This window comes from Phyllobates terribilis, unplaced genomic scaffold (assembly GCF_046119375.1).
Source record: "Phyllobates terribilis strain yellow unplaced genomic scaffold, ASM4611937v1 Scaffold_40__1_contigs__length_11209783, whole genome shotgun sequence".
Taxonomy (NCBI): domain Eukaryota; kingdom Metazoa; phylum Chordata; class Amphibia; order Anura; family Dendrobatidae; genus Phyllobates; species Phyllobates terribilis.
The window spans coordinates 9,723,862-9,741,731 of NW_027362800.1; the positions used below are offsets into that span (position 1 = coordinate 9,723,862).

Here is a 17,870-nt window from a genome sequence, read left to right on the forward strand (position 1 = left end):
TGGCCACCTGGACTCCCGTTAAGAAGACATGCTGTCAACCTCTAGATCCCTCACATGCCTGCACTTTTCGGCTTGCTGCTGCTGCAATCCACGCGTTTTAGATCTGCATAACTCCACCTCTTTTAGCACAGTACCCTCAACCCCCGGCTGTTCCCACCCGCCTCAACACCGTTGGAAGGGAGGAGAACCAATTAAGGCGGGGGGGGGGGGGTGGAACGAGCAGCTGTCTACCCTTAGCAGGAGGGTTGCTGATTAATTACCTCTCCTGCTGCTGCTGCTGCTGGCTGTCCAGCAGCAGACTGAAGGTGGCTGCTGCTGTGCGCAGGTATATAAAGGCTCAGAGCCTATTATGACACGCGCAGCCAGCGTTCCATTGCCACATTCCGTCTACTGCAGGCGGGATACCTGGATGGCTGAATGTCACTGAGAAGCTCACAGAGACCGCCATAAGCAACAGTTTAAAAGAATGCCACAGACTAATCAACCAAACTTTTTGGGTTGGTTTCTCTTTTATAGTCTGCAGGCATTAAATGAAAGAAGTCAGTGTTCCAGCAGAGGGAGACAACGTTTCAGAAAAGGCATTGTAGCAAACCAAAAAAGAAATTTTAAGCGCAGCAGAGTAACCAGCTCACATACCTGTTAGCTCAGGTGAGTTTAAAAGGCTGCTGTTGATAACAAGGGCATTTGCTAAATAGATGGTGTGTGTGCAACAATATGCTGAAAGGTCAATTATATTGTGCAGCTTATCTCACCACCTGTAGTTATTTAGGTGAAAGCTCCAAAATGCTTGCCTAATATGTCTGTTTATCCAAAAGGAAGTATAGAGGGAGAGCTAGATAGATAGCATTGCATTACATTACATTACATGGCAATGCAATGCACAGTTGCTGAAGTTGAACCAAAATGAGCTTGTCATCTGGCTTCTGCAACTTTTAACATGAAAAATCCAATGAGGAGTAGAAAAGCAAAGCCAAAGAGTCCATCCCAAAATCTGACAAACAAGCAAAATGAACAAAAAGCATTGAATTCAATTCTTTCTGATTTTAGAAACTGCATTAAAGAAGGGGTGCACCGGTCCTGGAGATACTGCAATACCAGGTCAATGCGTGGAGTGGACAGAGCAAGCTCTTTTTCCATCTCCCTGTTCTAAAAATCCATTTAATATATGGTCCCCAGATAGGGGACGTATCAGATATTAAACTGATAAGAACAGATACTACACTTGATCTTAGCCAAAAGGCCGAGAAGCGATAACCAGAATTGGTTTCCGACTACGGTGCCACCCAAGGATTCTGAAAAGTCCATTTGTGGAGATGGCCACCTGGACTCCCGTTAAGAAGACATGCTGTCAACCTCTAGATCCCTCACATGCCTGCACTTTTCGGCTTGCTGCTGCTGCAATCCACGCGTTTTAGATCTGCATAACTCCACCTCTTTTAGCACAGTACCCTCAACCCCCGGCTGTTCCCACCCGCCTCAACACCGTTGGAAGGGAGGAGAACCAATTAAGGCGGGGGGGGGGGGGGGGTGGAACGAGCAGCTGTCTACCCTTAGCAGGAGGGTTGCTGATTAATTACCTCTCCTGCTGCTGCTGCTGCTGGCTGTCCAGCAGCAGACTGAAGGTGGCTGCTGCTGTGCGCAGGTATATAAAGGCTCAGAGCCTATTATGACACGCGCAGCCAGCGTTCCATTGCCACATTCCGTCTACTGCAGGCGGGATACCTGGATGGCTGAATGTCACTGAGAAGCTCACAGAGACCGCCATAAGCAACAGTTTAAAAGAATGCCACAGACTAATCAACCAAACTTTTTGGGTTGGTTTCTCTTTTATAGTCTGCAGGCATTAAATGAAAGAAGTCAGTGTTCCAGCAGAGGGAGACAACGTTTCAGAAAAGGCATTGTAGCAAACCAAAAAAGAAATTTTAAGCGCAGCAGAGTAACCAGCTCACATACCTGTTAGCTCAGGTGAGTTTAAAAGGCTGCTGTTGATAACAAGGGCATTTGCTAAATAGATGGTGTGTGTGCAACAATATGCTGAAAGGTCAATTATATTGTGCAGCTTATCTCACCACCTGTAGTTATTTAGGTGAAAGCTCCAAAATGCTTGCCTAATATGTCTGTTTATCCAAAAGGAAGTATAGAGGGAGAGCTAGATAGATAGCATTGCATTACATTACATTACATGGCAATGCAATGCACAGTTGCTGAAGTTGAACCAAAATGAGCTTGTCATCTGGCTTCTGCAACTTTTAACATGAAAAATCCAATGAGGAGTAGAAAAGCAAAGCCAAAGAGTCCATCCCAAAATCTGACAAACAAGCAAAATGAACAAAAAGCATTGAATTCAATTCTTTCTGATTTTAGAAACTGCATTAAAGAAGGGGTGCACCGGTCCTGGAGATACTGCAATACCAGGTCAATGCGTGGAGTGGACAGAGCAAGCTCTTTTTCCATCTCCCTGTTCTAAAAATCCATTTAATATATGGTCCCCAGATAGGGGACGTATCAGATATTAAACTGATAAGAACAGATACTACACTTGATCTTAGCCAAAAGGCCGAGAAGCGATAACCAGAATTGGTTTCCGACTACGGTGCCACCCAAGGATTCTGAAAAGTCCATTTGTGGAGATGGCCACCTGGACTCCCGTTAAGAAGACATGCTGTCAACCTCTAGATCCCTCACATGCCTGCACTTTTCGGCTTGCTGCTGCTGCAATCCACGCGTTTTAGATCTGCATAACTCCACCTCTTTTAGCACAGTACCCTCAACCCCCGGCTGTTCCCACCCGCCTCAACACCGTTGGAAGGGAGGAGAACCAATTAAGGCGGGGGGGGGGTGGAACGAGCAGCTGTCTACCCTTAGCAGGAGGGTTGCTGATTAATTACCTCTCCTGCTGCTGCTGCTGCTGGCTGTCCAGCAGCAGACTGAAGGTGGCTGCTGCTGTGCGCAGGTATATAAGGGCTCAGAGCCTATTATGACACGCGCAGCCAGCGTTCCATTGCCACATTCCGTCTACTGCAGGCGGGATACCTGGATGGCTGAATGTCACTGAGAAGCTCACAGAGACCGCCATAAGCAACAGTTTAAAAGAATGCCACAGACTAATCAACCAAACTTTTTGGGTTGGTTTCTCTTTTATAGTCTGCAGGCATTAAATGAAAGAAGTCAGTGTTCCAGCAGAGGGAGACAACGTTTCAGAAAAGGCATTGTAGCAAACCAAAAAAGAAATTTTAAGCGCAGCAGAGTAACCAGCTCACATACCTGTTAGCTCAGGTGAGTTTAAAAGGCTGCTGTTGATAACAAGGGCATTTGCTAAATAGATGGTGTGTGTGCAACAATATGCTGAAAGGTCAATTATATTGTGCAGCTTATCTCACCACCTGTAGTTATTTAGGTGAAAGCTCCAAAATGCTTGCCTAATATGTCTGTTTATCCAAAAGGAAGTATAGAGGGAGAGCTAGATAGATAGCATTGCATTACATTACATTACATGGCAATGCAATGCACAGTTGCTGAAGTTGAACCAAAATGAGCTTGTCATCTGGCTTCTGCAACTTTTAACATGAAAAATCCAATGAGGAGAAGAAAAGCAAAGCCAAAGAGTCCATCCCAAAATCCGACAAACAAGCAAAATGAACAAAAAGCATTGAATTCAATTCTTTCTGATTTTAGAAACTGCATTAAAGAAGGGGTGCACCGGTCCTGGAGATACTGCAATACCAGGTCAATGCGTGGAGTGGACAGAGCAAGCTCTTTTTCCATCTCCCTGTTCTAAAAATCCATTTAATATATGGTCCCCAGATAGGGGACGTATCAGATATTAAACTGATAAGAACAGATACTACACTTGATCTTAGCCAAAAGGCCGAGAAGCGATAACCAGAATTGGTTTCCGACTACGGTGCCACCCAAGGATTCTGAAAAGTCCATTTGTGGAGATGGCCACCTGGACTCCCGTTAAGAAGACATGCTGTCAACCTCTAGATCCCTCACATGCCTGCACTTTTCGGCTTGCTGCTGCTGCAATCCACGCGTTTTAGATCTGCATAACTCCACCTCTTTTAGCACAGTACCCTCAACCCCCGGCTGTTCCCACCCGCCTCAACACCGTTGGAAGGGAGGAGAACCAATTAAGGCGGGGGGGGGGGGGTGGAACGAGCAGCTGTCTACCCTTAGCAGGAGGGTTGCTGATTAATTACCTCTCCTGCTGCTGCTGCTGCTGGCTGTCCAGCAGCAGACTGAAGGTGGCTGCTGCTGTGCGCAGGTATATAAAGGCTCAGAGCCTATTATGACACGCGCAGCCAGCGTTCCATTGCCACATTCCGTCTACTGCAGGCGGGATACCTGGATGGCTGAATGTCACTGAGAAGCTCACAGAGACCGCCATAAGCAACAGTTTAAAAGAATGCCACAGACTAATCAACCAAACTTTTTGGGTTGGTTTCTCTTTTATAGTCTGCAGGCATTAAATGAAAGAAGTCAGTGTTCCAGCAGAGGGAGACAACGTTTCAGAAAAGGCATTGTAGCAAACCAAAAAAGAAATTTTAAGCGCAGCAGAGTAACCAGCTCACATACCTGTTAGCTCAGGTGAGTTTAAAAGGCTGCTGTTGATAACAAGGGCATTTGCTAAATAGATGGTGTGTGTGCAACAATATGCTGAAAGGTCAATTATATTGTGCAGCTTATCTCACCACCTGTAGTTATTTAGGTGAAAGCTCCAAAATGCTTGCCTAATATGTCTGTTTATCCAAAAGGAAGTATAGAGGGAGAGCTAGATAGATAGCATTGCATTACATTACATTACATGGCAATGCAATGCACAGTTGCTGAAGTTGAACCAAAATGAGCTTGTCATCTGGCTTCTGCAACTTTTAACATGAAAAATCCAATGAGGAGTAGAAAAGCAAAGCCAAAGAGTCCATCCCAAAATCTGACAAACAAGCAAAATGAACAAAAAGCATTGAATTCAATTCTTTCTGATTTTAGAAACTGCATTAAAGAAGGGGTGCACCGGTCCTGGAGATACTGCAATACCAGGTCAATGCGTGGAGTGGACAGAGCAAGCTCTTTTTCCATCTCCCTGTTCTAAAAATCCATTTAATATATGGTCCCCAGATAGGGGACGTATCAGATATTAAACTGATAAGAACAGATACTACACTTGATCTTAGCCAAAAGGCCGAGAAGCGATAACCAGAATTGGTTTCCGACTACGGTGCCACCCAAGGATTCTGAAAAGTCCATTTGTGGAGATGGCCACCTGGACTCCCGTTAAGAAGACATGCTGTCAACCTCTAGATCCCTCACATGCCTGCACTTTTCGGCTTGCTGCTGCTGCAATCCACGCGTTTTAGATCTGCATAACTCCACCTCTTTTAGCACAGTACCCTCAACCCCCGGCTGTTCCCACCCGCCTCAACACCGTTGGAAGGGAGGAGAACCAATTAAGGCGGGGGGGGGGGGGGGTGGAACGAGCAGCTGTCTACCCTTAGCAGGAGGGTTGCTGATTAATTACCTCTCCTGCTGCTGCTGCTGCTGGCTGTCCAGCAGCAGACTGAAGGTGGCTGCTGCTGTGCGCAGGTATATAAAGGCTCAGAGCCTATTATGACACGCGCAGCCAGCGTTCCATTGCCACATTCCGTCTACTGCAGGCGGGATACCTGGATGGCTGAATGTCACTGAGAAGCTCACAGAGACCGCCATAAGCAACAGTTTAAAAGAATGCCACAGACTAATCAACCAAACTTTTTGGGTTGGTTTCTCTTTTATAGTCTGCAGGCATTAAATGAAAGAAGTCAGTGTTCCAGCAGAGGGAGACAACGTTTCAGAAAAGGCATTGTAGCAAACCAAAAAAGAAATTTTAAGCGCAGCAGAGTAACCAGCTCACATACCTGTTAGCTCAGGTGAGTTTAAAAGGCTGCTGTTGATAACAAGGGCATTTGCTAAATAGATGGTGTGTGTGCAACAATATGCTGAAAGGTCAATTATATTGTGCAGCTTATCTCACCACCTGTAGTTATTTAGGTGAAAGCTCCAAAATGCTTGCCTAATATGTCTGTTTATCCAAAAGGAAGTATAGAGGGAGAGCTAGATAGATAGCATTGCATTACATTACATTACATGGCAATGCAATGCACAGTTGCTGAAGTTGAACCAAAATGAGCTTGTCATCTGGCTTCTGCAACTTTTAACATGAAAAATCCAATGAGGAGTAGAAAAGCAAAGCCAAAGAGTCCATCCCAAAATCTGACAAACAAGCAAAATGAACAAAAAGCATTGAATTCAATTCTTTCTGATTTTAGAAACTGCATTAAAGAAGGGGTGCACCGGTCCTGGAGATACTGCAATACCAGGTCAATGCGTGGAGTGGACAGAGCAAGCTCTTTTTCCATCTCCCTGTTCTAAAAATCCATTTAATATATGGTCCCCAGATAGGGGACGTATCAGATATTAAACTGATAAGAACAGATACTACACTTGATCTTAGCCAAAAGGCCGAGAAGCGATAACCAGAATTGGTTTCCGACTACGGTGCCACCCAAGGATTCTGAAAAGTCCATTTGTGGAGATGGCCACCTGGACTCCCGTTAAGAAGACATGCTGTCAACCTCTAGATCCCTCACATGCCTGCACTTTTCGGCTTGCTGCTGCTGCAATCCACGCGTTTTAGATCTGCATAACTCCACCTCTTTTAGCACAGTACCCTCAACCCCCGGCTGTTCCCACCCGCCTCAACACCGTTGGAAGGGAGGAGAACCAATTAAGGCGGGGGGGGGGTGGAACGAGCAGCTGTCTACCCTTAGCAGGAGGGTTGCTGATTAATTACCTCTCCTGCTGCTGCTGCTGCTGGCTGTCCAGCAGCAGACTGAAGGTGGCTGCTGCTGTGCGCAGGTATATAAGGGCTCAGAGCCTATTATGACACGCGCAGCCAGCGTTCCATTGCCACATTCCGTCTACTGCAGGCGGGATACCTGGATGGCTGAATGTCACTGAGAAGCTCACAGAGACCGCCATAAGCAACAGTTTAAAAGAATGCCACAGACTAATCAACCAAACTTTTTGGGTTGGTTTCTCTTTTATAGTCTGCAGGCATTAAATGAAAGAAGTCAGTGTTCCAGCAGAGGGAGACAACGTTTCAGAAAAGGCATTGTAGCAAACCAAAAAAGAAATTTTAAGCGCAGCAGAGTAACCAGCTCACATACCTGTTAGCTCAGGTGAGTTTAAAAGGCTGCTGTTGATAACAAGGGCATTTGCTAAATAGATGGTGTGTGTGCAACAATATGCTGAAAGGTCAATTATATTGTGCAGCTTATCTCACCACCTGTAGTTATTTAGGTGAAAGCTCCAAAATGCTTGCCTAATATGTCTGTTTATCCAAAAGGAAGTATAGAGGGAGAGCTAGATAGATAGCATTGCATTACATTACATTACATGGCAATGCAATGCACAGTTGCTGAAGTTGAACCAAAATGAGCTTGTCATCTGGCTTCTGCAACTTTTAACATGAAAAATCCAATGAGGAGAAGAAAAGCAAAGCCAAAGAGTCCATCCCAAAATCCGACAAACAAGCAAAATGAACAAAAAGCATTGAATTCAATTCTTTCTGATTTTAGAAACTGCATTAAAGAAGGGGTGCACCGGTCCTGGAGATACTGCAATACCAGGTCAATGCGTGGAGTGGACAGAGCAAGCTCTTTTTCCATCTCCCTGTTCTAAAAATCCATTTAATATATGGTCCCCAGATAGGGGACATATCAGATATTAAACTGATAAGAACAGATACTACACTTGATCTTAGCCAAAAGGCCGAGAAGCGATAACCAGAATTGGTTTCCGACTACGGTGCCACCCAAGGATTCTGAAAAGTCCATTTGTGGAGATGGCCACCTGGACTCCCGTTAAGAAGACATGCTGTCAACCTCTAGATCCCTCACATGCCTGCACTTTTCGGCTTGCTGCTGCTGCAATCCACGCGTTTTAGATCTGCATAACTCCACCTCTTTTAGCACAGTACCCTCAACCCCCGGCTGTTCCCACCCGCCTCAACACCGTTGGAAGGGAGGAGAACCAATTAAGGCAGGGGGGGGTGGAACGAGCAGCTGTCTACCCTTAGCAGGAGGGTTGCTGATTAATTACCTCTCCTGCTGCTGCTGCTGCTGGCTGTCCAGCAGCAGACTGAAGGTGGCTGCTGCTGTGCGCAGGTATATAAAGGCTCAGAGCCTATTATGACACGCGCAGCCAGCGTTCCATTGCCACATTCCGTCTACTGCAGGCGGGATACCTGGATGGCTGAATGTCACTGAGAAGCTCACAGAGACCGCCATAAGCAACAGTTTAAAAGAATGCCACAGACTAATCAACCAAACTTTTTGGGTTGGTTTCTCTTTTATAGTCTGCAGGCATTAAATGAAAGAAGTCAGTGTTCCAGCAGAGGGAGACAACGTTTCAGAAAAGGCATTGTAGCAAACCAAAAAAGAAATTTTAAGCGCAGCAGAGTAACCAGCTCACATACCTGTTAGCTCAGGTGAGTTTAAAAGGCTGCTGTTGATAACAAGGGCATTTGCCAAATAGATGGTGTGTGTGCAACAATATACTGAAAGGTCAATTATATTGTGCAGCTTATCTCACCACCTGTAGTTATTTAGGTGAAAGCTCCAAAATGCTTGCCTAATATGTCTGTTTATCCAAAAGGAAGTATAGAGGGAGAGCTAGATAGATAGCATTGCATTACATTACATTACATGGCAATGCAATGCACAGTTGCTGAAGTTGAACCAAAATGAGCTTGTCATCTGGCTTCTGCAACTTTTAACATGAAAAATCCAATGAGGAGAAGAAAAGCAAAGCCAAAGAGTCCATCCCAAAATCCGACAAACAAGCAAAATGAACAAAAAGCATTGAATTCAATTCTTTCTGATTTTAGAAACTGCATTAAAGAAGGGGTGCACCGGTCCTGGAGATACTGCAATACCAGGTCAATGCGTGGAGTGGACAGAGCAAGCTCTTTTTCCATCTCCCTGTTCTAAAAATCCATTTAATATATGGTCCCCAGATAGGGGACGTATCAGATATTAAACTGATAAGAACAGATACTACACTTGATCTTAGCCAAAAGGCCGAGAAGCGATAACCAGAATTGGTTTCCGACTACGGTGCCACCCAAGGATTCTGAAAAGTCCATTTGTGGAGATGGCCACCTGGACTCCCGTTAAGAAGACATGCTGTCAACCTCTAGATCCCTCACATGCCTGCACTTTTCGGCTTGCTGCTGCTGCAATCCACGCGTTTTAGATCTGCATAACTCCACCTCTTTTAGCACAGTACCCTCAACCCCCGGCTGTTCCCACCCGCCTCAACACCGTTGGAAGGGAGGAGAACCAATTAAGGCGGGGGGGGGGTGGAACGAGCAGCTGTCTACCCTTAGCAGGAGGGTTGCTGATTAATTACCTCTCCTGCTGCTGCTGCTGCTGGCTGTCCAGCAGCAGACTGAAGGTGGCTGCTGCTGTGCGCAGGTATATAAAGGCTCAGAGCCTATTATGACACGCGCAGCCAGCGTTCCATTGCCACATTCCGTCTACTGCAGGCGGGATACCTGGATGGCTGAATGTCACTGAGAAGCTCACAGAGACCGTCATAAGCAACAGTTTAAAAGAATGCCACAGACTAATCAACCAAACTTTTTGGGTTGGTTTCTCTTTTATAGTCTGCAGGCATTAAATGAAAGAAGTCAGTGTTCCAGCAGAGGGAGACAACGTTTCAGAAAAGGCATTGTAGCAAACCAAAAAAGAAATTTTAAGCGCAGCAGAGTAACCAGCTCACATACCTGTTAGCTCAGGTGAGTTTAAAAGGCTGCTGTTGATAACAAGGGCATTTGCTAAATAGATGGTGTGTGTGCAACAATATACTGAAAGGTCAATTATATTGTGCAGCTTATCTCACCACCTGTAGTTATTTAGGTGAAAGCTCCAAAATGCTTGCCTAATATGTCTGTTTATCCAAAAGGAAGTATAGAGGGAGAGCTAGATAGATAGCATTGCATTACATTACATTACATGGCAATGCAATGCACAGTTGCTGAAGTTGAACCAAAATGAGCTTGTCATCTGGCTTCTGCAACTTTTAACATGAAAAATCCAATGAGGAGAAGAAAAGCAAAGCCAAAGAGTCCATCCCAAAATCCGACAAACAAGCAAAATGAACAAAAAGCATTGAATTCAATTCTTTCTGATTTTAGAAACTGCATTAAAGAAGGGGTGCACCGGTCCTGGAGACACTGCAATACCAGGTCAATGCGTGGAGTGGACAGAGCAAGCTCTTTTTCCATCTCCCTGTTCTAAAAATCCATTTAATATATGGTCCCCAGATAGGGGACGTATCAGATATTAAACTGATAAGAACAGATACTACACTTGATCTTAGCCAAAAGGCCGAGAAGCGATAACCAGAATTGGTTTCTGACTACGGTGCCACCCAAGGATTCTGAAAAGTCCATTTGTGGAGATGGCCACCTGGACTCCCGTTAAGAAGACATGCTGTCAACCTCTAGATCCCTCACATGCCTGCACTTTTCGGCTTGCTGCTGCTGCAATCCACGCGTTTTAGATCTGCATAACTCCACCTCTTTTAGCACAGTACCCTCAACCCCCGGCTGTTCCCACCCGCCTCAACACCGTTGGAAGGGAGGAGAACCAATTAAGGCGGGGGGGGGGGTGGAACGAGCAGCTGTCTACCCTTAGCAGGAGGGTTGCTGATTAATTACCTCTCCTGCTGCTGCTGCTGCTGGCTGTCCAGCAGCAGACTGAAGGTGGCTGCTGCTGTGCGCAGGTATATAAAGGCTCAGAGCCTATTATGACACGCGCAGCCAGCGTTCCATTGCCACATTCCGTCTACTGCAGGCGGGATACCTGGATGACTGAATGTCACTGAGAAGCTCACAGAGACCGCCATAAGCAACAGTTTAAAAGAATGCCACAGACTAATCAACCAAACTTTTTGGGTTGGTTTCTCTTTTATAGTCTGCAGGCATTAAATGAAAGAAGTCAGTGTTCCAGCAGAGGGAGACAACGTTTCAGAAAAGGCATTGTAGCAAACCAAAAAAGAAATTTTAAGCGCAGCAGAGTAACCAGCTCACATACCTGTTAGCTCAGGTGAGTTTAAAAGGCTGCTGTTGATAACAAGGGCATTTGCTAAATAGATGGTGTGTGTGCAACAATATACTGAAAGGTCAATTATATTGTGCAGCTTATCTCACCACCTGTAGTTATTTAGGTGAAAGCTCCAAAATGCTTGCCTAATATGTCTGTTTATCCAAAAGGAAGTATAGAGGGAGAGCTAGATAGATAGCATTGCATTACATTACATTACATGGCAATGCAATGCACAGTTGCTGAAGTTGAACCAAAATGAGCTTGTCATCTGGCTTCTGCAACTTTTAACATGAAAAATCCAATGAGGAGAAGAAAAGCAAAGCCAAAGAGTCCATCCCAAAATCCGACAAACAAGCAAAATGAACAAAAAGCATTGAATTCAATTCTTTCTGATTTTAGAAACTGCATTAAAGAAGGGGTGCACCGGTCCTGGAGATACTGCAATACCAGGTCAATGCGTGGAGTGGACAGAGCAAGCTCTTTTTCCATCTCCCTGTTCTAAAAATCCATTTAATATATGGTCCCCAGATAGGGGACGTATCAGATATTAAACTGATAAGAACAGATATTACACTTGATCTTAGCCAAAAGGCCGAGAAGCGATAACCAGAATTGGTTTCCGACTACGGTGCCACCCAAGGATTCTGAAAAGTCCATTTGTGGAGATGGCCACCTGGACTCCCGTTAAGAAGACATGCTGTCAACCTCTAGATCCCTCACATGCCTGCACTTTTCGGCTTGCTGCTGCTGCAATCCACGCGTTTTAGATCTGCATAACTCCACCTCTTTTAGCACAGTACCCTCAACCCCCGGCTGTTCCCACCCGCCTCAACACCGTTGGAAGGGAGGAGAACCAATTAAGGCGGGGGGGGTGGAACGAGCAGCTGTCTACCCTTAGCAGGAGGGTTGCTGATTAATTACCTCTCCTGCTGCTGCTGCTGCTGGCTGTCCAGCAGCAGACTGAAGGTGGCTGCTGCTGTGCGCAGGTATATAAAGGCTCAGAGCCTATTATGACACGCGCAGCCAGCGTTCCATTGCCACATTCCGTCTACTGCAGGCGGGATACCTGGATGGCTGAATGTCACTGAGAAGCTCACAGAGACCGCCATAAGCAACAGTTTAAAAGAATGCCACAGACTAATCAACCAAACTTTTTGGGTTGGTTTCTCTTTTATAGTCTGCAGGCATTAAATGAAAGAAGTCAGTGTTCCAGCAGAGGGAGACAACGTTTCAGAAAAGGCATTGTAGCAAACCAAAAAAGAAATTTTAAGCGCAGCAGAGTAACCAGCTCACATACCTGTTAGCTCAGGTGAGTTTAAAAGGCTGCTGTTGATAACAAGGGCATTTGCTAAATAGATGGTGTGTGTGCAACAATATACTGAAAGGTCAATTATATTGTGCAGCTTATCTCACCACCTGTAGTTATTTAGGTGAAAGCTCCAAAATGCTTGCCTAATATGTCTGTTTATCCAAAAGGAAGTATAGAGGGAGAGCTAGATAGATAGCATTGCATTACATTACATGGCAATGCAATGCACAGTTGCTGAAGTTGAACCAAAATGAGCTTGTCATCTGGCTTCTGCAACTTTTAACATGAAAAATCCAATGAGGAGAAGAAAAGCAAAGCCAAAGAGTCCATCCCAAAATCCGACAAACAAGCAAAATGAACAAAAAGCATTGAATTCAATTCTTTCTGATTTTAGAAACTGCATTAAAGAAGGGGTGCACCGGTCCTGGAGATACTGCAATACCAGGTCAATGCGTGGAGTGGACAGAGCAAGCTCTTTTTCCATCTCCCTGTTCTAAAAATTTATTTAATATATGGTCCCCAGATAGGGGACGTATCAGATATTAAACTGATAAGAACAGATACTACACTTGATCTTAGCCAAAAGGCCGAGAAGCGATAACCAGAATTGGTTTCCGACTACGGTGCCACCCAAGGATTCTGAAAAGTCCATTTGTGGAGATGGCCACCTGGACTCCCGTTAAGAAGACATGCTGTCAACCTCTAGATCCCTCACATGCCTGCACTTTTCGGCTTGCTGCTGCTGCAATCCACGCGTTTTAGATCTGCATAACTCCACCTCTTTTAGCACAGTACCCTCAACCCCCGGCTGTTCCCACCCGCCTCAACACCGTTGGAAGGGAGGAGAACCAATTAAGGCGGGGGGGGGGTGGAACGAGCAGCTGTCTACCCTTAGCAGGAGGGTTGCTGATTAATTACCTCTCCTGCTGCTGCTGCTGCTGGCTGTCCAGCAGCAGACTGAAGGTGGCTGCTGCTGTGCGCAGGTATATAAAGGCTCAGAGCCTATTATGACACGCGCAGCCAGCGTTCCATTGCCACATTCCGTCTACTGCAGGCGGGATACCTGGATGGCTGAATGTCACTGAGAAGCTCACAGAGACCGCCATAAGCAACAGTTTAAAAGAATGCCACAGACTAATCAACCAAACTTTTTGGGTTGGTTTCTCTTTTATAGTCTGCAGGCATTAAATGAAAGAAGTCAGTGTTCCAGCAGAGGGAGACAACGTTTCAGAAAAGGCATTGTAGCAAACCAAAAAAGAAATTTTAAGCGCAGCAGAGTAACCAGCTCACATACCTGTTAGCTCAGGTGAGTTTAAAAGGCTGCTGTTGATAACAAGGGCATTTGCTAAATAGATGGTGTGTGTGCAACAATATACTGAAAGGTCAATTATATTGTGCAGCTTATCTCACCACCTGTAGCTATTTAGGTGAAAGCTCCAAAATGCTTGCCTAATATGTCTGTTTATCCAAAAGGAAGTATAGAGGGAGAGCTAGATAGATAGCATTGCATTACATTACATTACATGGCAATGCAATGCACAGTTGCTGAAGTTGAACCAAAATGAGCTTGTCATCTGGCTTCTGCAACTTTTAACATGAAAAATCCAATGAGGAGAAGAAAAGCAAAGCCAAAGAGTCCATCCCAAAATCCGACAAACAAGCAAAATGAACAAAAAGCATTGAATTCAATTCTTTCTGATTTTAGAAACTGCATTAAAGAAGGGGTGCACCGGTCCTGGAGATACTGCAATACCAGGTCAATGCGTGGAGTGGACAGAGCAAGCTCTTTTTCCATCTCCCTGTTCTAAAAATCCATTTAATATATGGTCCCCAGATAGGGGACGTATCAGATATTAAACTGATAAGAACAGATACTACACTTGATCTTAGCCAAAAGGCCGAGAAGCGATAACCAGAATTGGTTTCCGACTACGGTGCCACCCAAGGATTCTGAAAAGTCCATTTGTGGAGATGGCCACCTGGACTCCCGTTAAGAAGACATGCTGTCAACCTCTAGATCCCTCACATGCCTGCACTTTTCGGCTTGCTGCTGCTGCATTCCACGCGTTTTAGATCTGCATAACTCCACCTCTTTTAGCACAGTACCCTCAACCCCCGGCTGTTCCCACCCGCCTCAACACCGTTGGAAGGGAGGAGAACCAATTAAGGCGGGGGGGGGGTGGAACGAGCAGCTGTCTACCCTTAGCAGGAGGGTTGCTGATTAATTACCTCTCCTGCTGCTGCTGCTGCTGGCTGTCCAGCAGCAGACTGAAGGTGGCTGCTGCTGTGCGCAGGTATATAAAGGCTCAGAGCCTATTATGACACGCGCAGCCAGCGTTCCATTGCCACATTCCGTCTACTGCAGGCGGGATACCTGGATGGCTGAATGTCACTGAGAAGCTCACAGAGACCGCCATAAGCAACAGTTTAAAAGAATGCCACAGACTAATCAACCAAACTTTTTGGGTTGGTTTCTCTTTTATAGTCTGCAGGCATTAAATGAAAGAAGTCAGTGTTCCAGCAGAGGGAGACAACGTTTCAGAAAAGGCATTGTAGCAAACCAAAAAAGAAATTTTAAGCGCAGCAGAGTAACCAGCTCACATTCCTGTTAGCTCAGGTGAGTTTAAAAGGCTGCTGTTGATAACAAGGGCATTTGCTAAATAGATGGTGTGTGTGCAACAATATACTGAAAGGTCAATTATATTGTGCAGCTTATCTCACCACCTGTAGTTATTTAGGTGAAAGCTCCAAAATGCTTGCCTAATATGTCTGTTTATCCAAAAGGAAGTATAGAGGGAGAGCTAGATAGATAGCATTGCATTACATTACATTACATGGCAATGCAATGCACAGTTGCTGAAGTTGAACCAAAATGAGCTTGTCATCTGGCTTCTGCAACTTTTAACATGAAAAATCCAATGAGGAGAAGAAAAGCAAAGCCAAAGAGTCCATCCCAAAATCCGACAAACAAGCAAAATGAACAAAAAGCATTGAATTCAATTCTTTCTGATTTTAGAAACTGCATTAAAGAAGGGGTGCACCGGTCCTGGAGATACTGCAATACCAGGTCAATGCGTGGAGTGGACAGAGCAAGCTCTTTTTCCATCTCCCTGTTCTAAAAATCCATTTAATATATGGTCCCCAGGTAGGGGACGTATCAGATATTAAACTGATAAGAACAGATATTACACTTGATCTTAGCCAAAAGGCCGAGAAGCGATAACCAGAATTGGTTTCCGACTACGGTGCCACCCAAGGATTCTGAAAAGTCCATTTGTGGAGATGGCCACCTGGACTCCCGTTAAGAAGACATGCTGTCAACCTCTAGATCCCTCACATGCCTGCACTTTTCGGCTTGCTGCTGCTGCAATCCACGCGTTTTAGATCTGCATAACTCCACCTCTTTTAGCACAGTACCCTCAACCCCCGGCTGTTCCCACCCGCCTCAACACCGTTGGAAGGGAGGAGAACCAATTAAGGCGGGGGGGGGTGGAACGAGCAGCTGTCTACCCTTAGCAGGAGGGTTGCTGATTAATTAACTCTCCTGCTGCTGCTGCTGCTGGCTGTCCAGCAGCAGACTGAAGGTGGCTGCTGCTGTGTGCAGGTATATAAAGGCTCAGAGCCTATTATGGCACGCGCAGCCAGCGTTCCATTGCCACATTCCGTCTACTGCAGGCGGGATACCTGGATGGCTGAATGTCACTGAGAAGCTCACAGAGACCGCCATAAGCAACAGTTTAAAAGAATGCCACAGACTAATCAACCAAACTTTTTGGGTTGGTTTCTCTTTTATAGTCTGCAGGCATTAAATGAAAGAAGTCAGTGTTCCAGCAGAGGGAGACAACGTTTCAGAAAAGGCATTGTAGCAAACCAAAAAAGAAATTTTAAGCGCAGCAGAGTAACCAGCTCACATACCTGTTAGCTCAGGTGAGTTTAAAAGGCTGCTGTTGATAACAAGGGCATTTGCTAAATAGATGGTGTGTGTGCAACAATATACTGAAAGGTCAATTATATTGTGCAGCTTATCTCACCACCTGTAGTTATTTAGGTGAAAGCTCCAAAATGCTTGCCTAATATGTCTGTTTATCCAAAAGGAAGTATAGAGGGAGAGCTAGATAGATAGCATTGCATTACATTACATTACATGGCAATGCAATGCACAGTTGCTGAAGTTGAACCAAAATGAGCTTGTCATCTGGCTTCTGCAACTTTTAACATGAAAAATCCAATGAGGAGAAGAAAAGCAAAGCCAAAGAGTCCATCCCAAAATCCGACAAACAAGCAAAATGAACAAAAAGCATTGAATTCAATTCTTTCTGATTTTAGAAACTGCATTAAAGAAGGGGTGCACCGGTCCTGGAGATACTGCAATACCAGGTCAATGCGTGGAGTGGACAGAGCAAGCTCTTTTTCCATCTCCCTGTTCTAAAAATCCATTTAATATATGGTCCCCAGATAGGGGACGTATCAGATATTAAACTGATAAGAACAGATACTACACTTGATCTTAGCCAAAAGGCCGAGAAGCGATAACCAGAATTGGTTTCCGACTACGGTGCCACCCAAGGATTCTGAAAAGTCCATTTGTGGAGATGGCCACCTGGACTCCCGTTAAGAAGACATGCTGTCAACCTCTAGATCCCTCACATGCCTGCACTTTTCGGCTTGCTGCTGCTGCAATCCACGCGTTTTAGATCTGCATAACTCCACCTCTTTTAGCACAGTACCCTCAACCCCCGGCTGTTCCCACCCGCCTCAACACCGTTGGAAGGGAAGAGAACCAATTAAGGCGGGGGGGGGGGGTGGAACGAGCAGCTGTCTACCCTTAGCAGGAGGGTTGCTGATTAATTACCTCTCCTGCTGCTGCTGCTGCTGGCTGTCCAGCAGCAGACTGAAGGTGGCTGCTGCTGTGCGCAGGTATATAAAGGCTCAGAGCCTATTATGACACGCGCAGCCAGCGTTCCATTGCCACATTCCGTCTACTGCAGGCGGGATACCTGGATGGCTGAATGTCACTGAGAAGCTCACAGAGACCGCCATAAGCAACAGTTTAAAAGAATGCCACAGACTAATCAACCAAACTTTTTGGGTTGGTTTCTCTTTTATAGTCTGCAGGCATTAAATGAAAGAAGTCAGTGTTCCAGCAGAGGGAGACAACGTTTCAGAAAAGGCATTGTAGCAAACCAAAAAAGAAATTTTAAGCGCAGCAGAGTAACCAGCTCACATACCTGTTAGCTCAGGTGAGTTTAAAAGGCTGCTGTTGATAACAAGGGCATTTGCTAAATAGATGGTGTGTGTGCAACAATATACTGAAAGGTCAATTATATTGTGCAGCTTATCTCACCACCTGTAGTTATTTAGGTGAAAGCTCCAAAATGCTTGCCTAATATGTCTGTTTATCCAAAAGGAAG

At 45.3% G+C, this 17,870-nt stretch overlaps 13 non-coding genes across 13 annotated transcripts; all 13 read right to left on the reverse strand.

The window, feature by feature from the left end:
• Nucleotides 1–1,061: 1,061 nt before the first annotated feature.
• On the reverse strand, nucleotides 1,062–1,252 carry LOC141190348 (U2 spliceosomal RNA). Its single transcript, XR_012264375.1, has one exon. It is a non-coding gene; the product is annotated as a U2 spliceosomal RNA (small nuclear RNA).
• Nucleotides 1,253–2,378: 1,126 nt separating this feature from the next.
• LOC141190349 (U2 spliceosomal RNA) lies at nucleotides 2,379–2,569 on the reverse strand. Its single transcript, XR_012264376.1, has one exon. It is a non-coding gene; the product is annotated as a U2 spliceosomal RNA (small nuclear RNA).
• Nucleotides 2,570–3,689: 1,120 nt separating this feature from the next.
• LOC141190350 (U2 spliceosomal RNA) lies at nucleotides 3,690–3,880 on the reverse strand. Its single transcript, XR_012264377.1, has one exon. It is a non-coding gene; the product is annotated as a U2 spliceosomal RNA (small nuclear RNA).
• A 1,123-nt stretch (nucleotides 3,881–5,003) lies between these two features.
• Nucleotides 5,004–5,194, reverse strand: LOC141190351 (U2 spliceosomal RNA). Its single transcript, XR_012264378.1, has one exon. It is a non-coding gene; the product is annotated as a U2 spliceosomal RNA (small nuclear RNA).
• A 1,125-nt stretch (nucleotides 5,195–6,319) lies between these two features.
• Nucleotides 6,320–6,510, reverse strand: LOC141190353 (U2 spliceosomal RNA). The gene has a single exon (XR_012264380.1). It is a non-coding gene; the product is annotated as a U2 spliceosomal RNA (small nuclear RNA).
• A 1,120-nt stretch (nucleotides 6,511–7,630) lies between these two features.
• Nucleotides 7,631–7,821, reverse strand: LOC141186739 (U2 spliceosomal RNA). Its single transcript, XR_012260989.1, has one exon. It is a non-coding gene; the product is annotated as a U2 spliceosomal RNA (small nuclear RNA).
• Nucleotides 7,822–8,940: 1,119 nt separating this feature from the next.
• LOC141190354 (U2 spliceosomal RNA) lies at nucleotides 8,941–9,131 on the reverse strand. Its single transcript, XR_012264381.1, has one exon. It is a non-coding gene; the product is annotated as a U2 spliceosomal RNA (small nuclear RNA).
• Nucleotides 9,132–10,251: 1,120 nt separating this feature from the next.
• On the reverse strand, nucleotides 10,252–10,442 carry LOC141184226 (U2 spliceosomal RNA). Its single transcript, XR_012259002.1, has one exon. It is a non-coding gene; the product is annotated as a U2 spliceosomal RNA (small nuclear RNA).
• A 1,121-nt stretch (nucleotides 10,443–11,563) lies between these two features.
• Nucleotides 11,564–11,754, reverse strand: LOC141184777 (U2 spliceosomal RNA). The gene has a single exon (XR_012259500.1). It is a non-coding gene; the product is annotated as a U2 spliceosomal RNA (small nuclear RNA).
• Nucleotides 11,755–12,867: 1,113 nt separating this feature from the next.
• LOC141191255 (U2 spliceosomal RNA) lies at nucleotides 12,868–13,058 on the reverse strand. The gene has a single exon (XR_012265253.1). It is a non-coding gene; the product is annotated as a U2 spliceosomal RNA (small nuclear RNA).
• Nucleotides 13,059–14,178: 1,120 nt separating this feature from the next.
• LOC141190355 (U2 spliceosomal RNA) lies at nucleotides 14,179–14,369 on the reverse strand. The gene has a single exon (XR_012264382.1). It is a non-coding gene; the product is annotated as a U2 spliceosomal RNA (small nuclear RNA).
• Nucleotides 14,370–15,489: 1,120 nt separating this feature from the next.
• Nucleotides 15,490–15,680, reverse strand: LOC141184973 (U2 spliceosomal RNA). The gene has a single exon (XR_012259678.1). It is a non-coding gene; the product is annotated as a U2 spliceosomal RNA (small nuclear RNA).
• A 1,119-nt stretch (nucleotides 15,681–16,799) lies between these two features.
• LOC141190356 (U2 spliceosomal RNA) lies at nucleotides 16,800–16,990 on the reverse strand. Its single transcript, XR_012264383.1, has one exon. It is a non-coding gene; the product is annotated as a U2 spliceosomal RNA (small nuclear RNA).
• Between the last annotated feature and the right edge of the window lie 880 nt (nucleotides 16,991–17,870).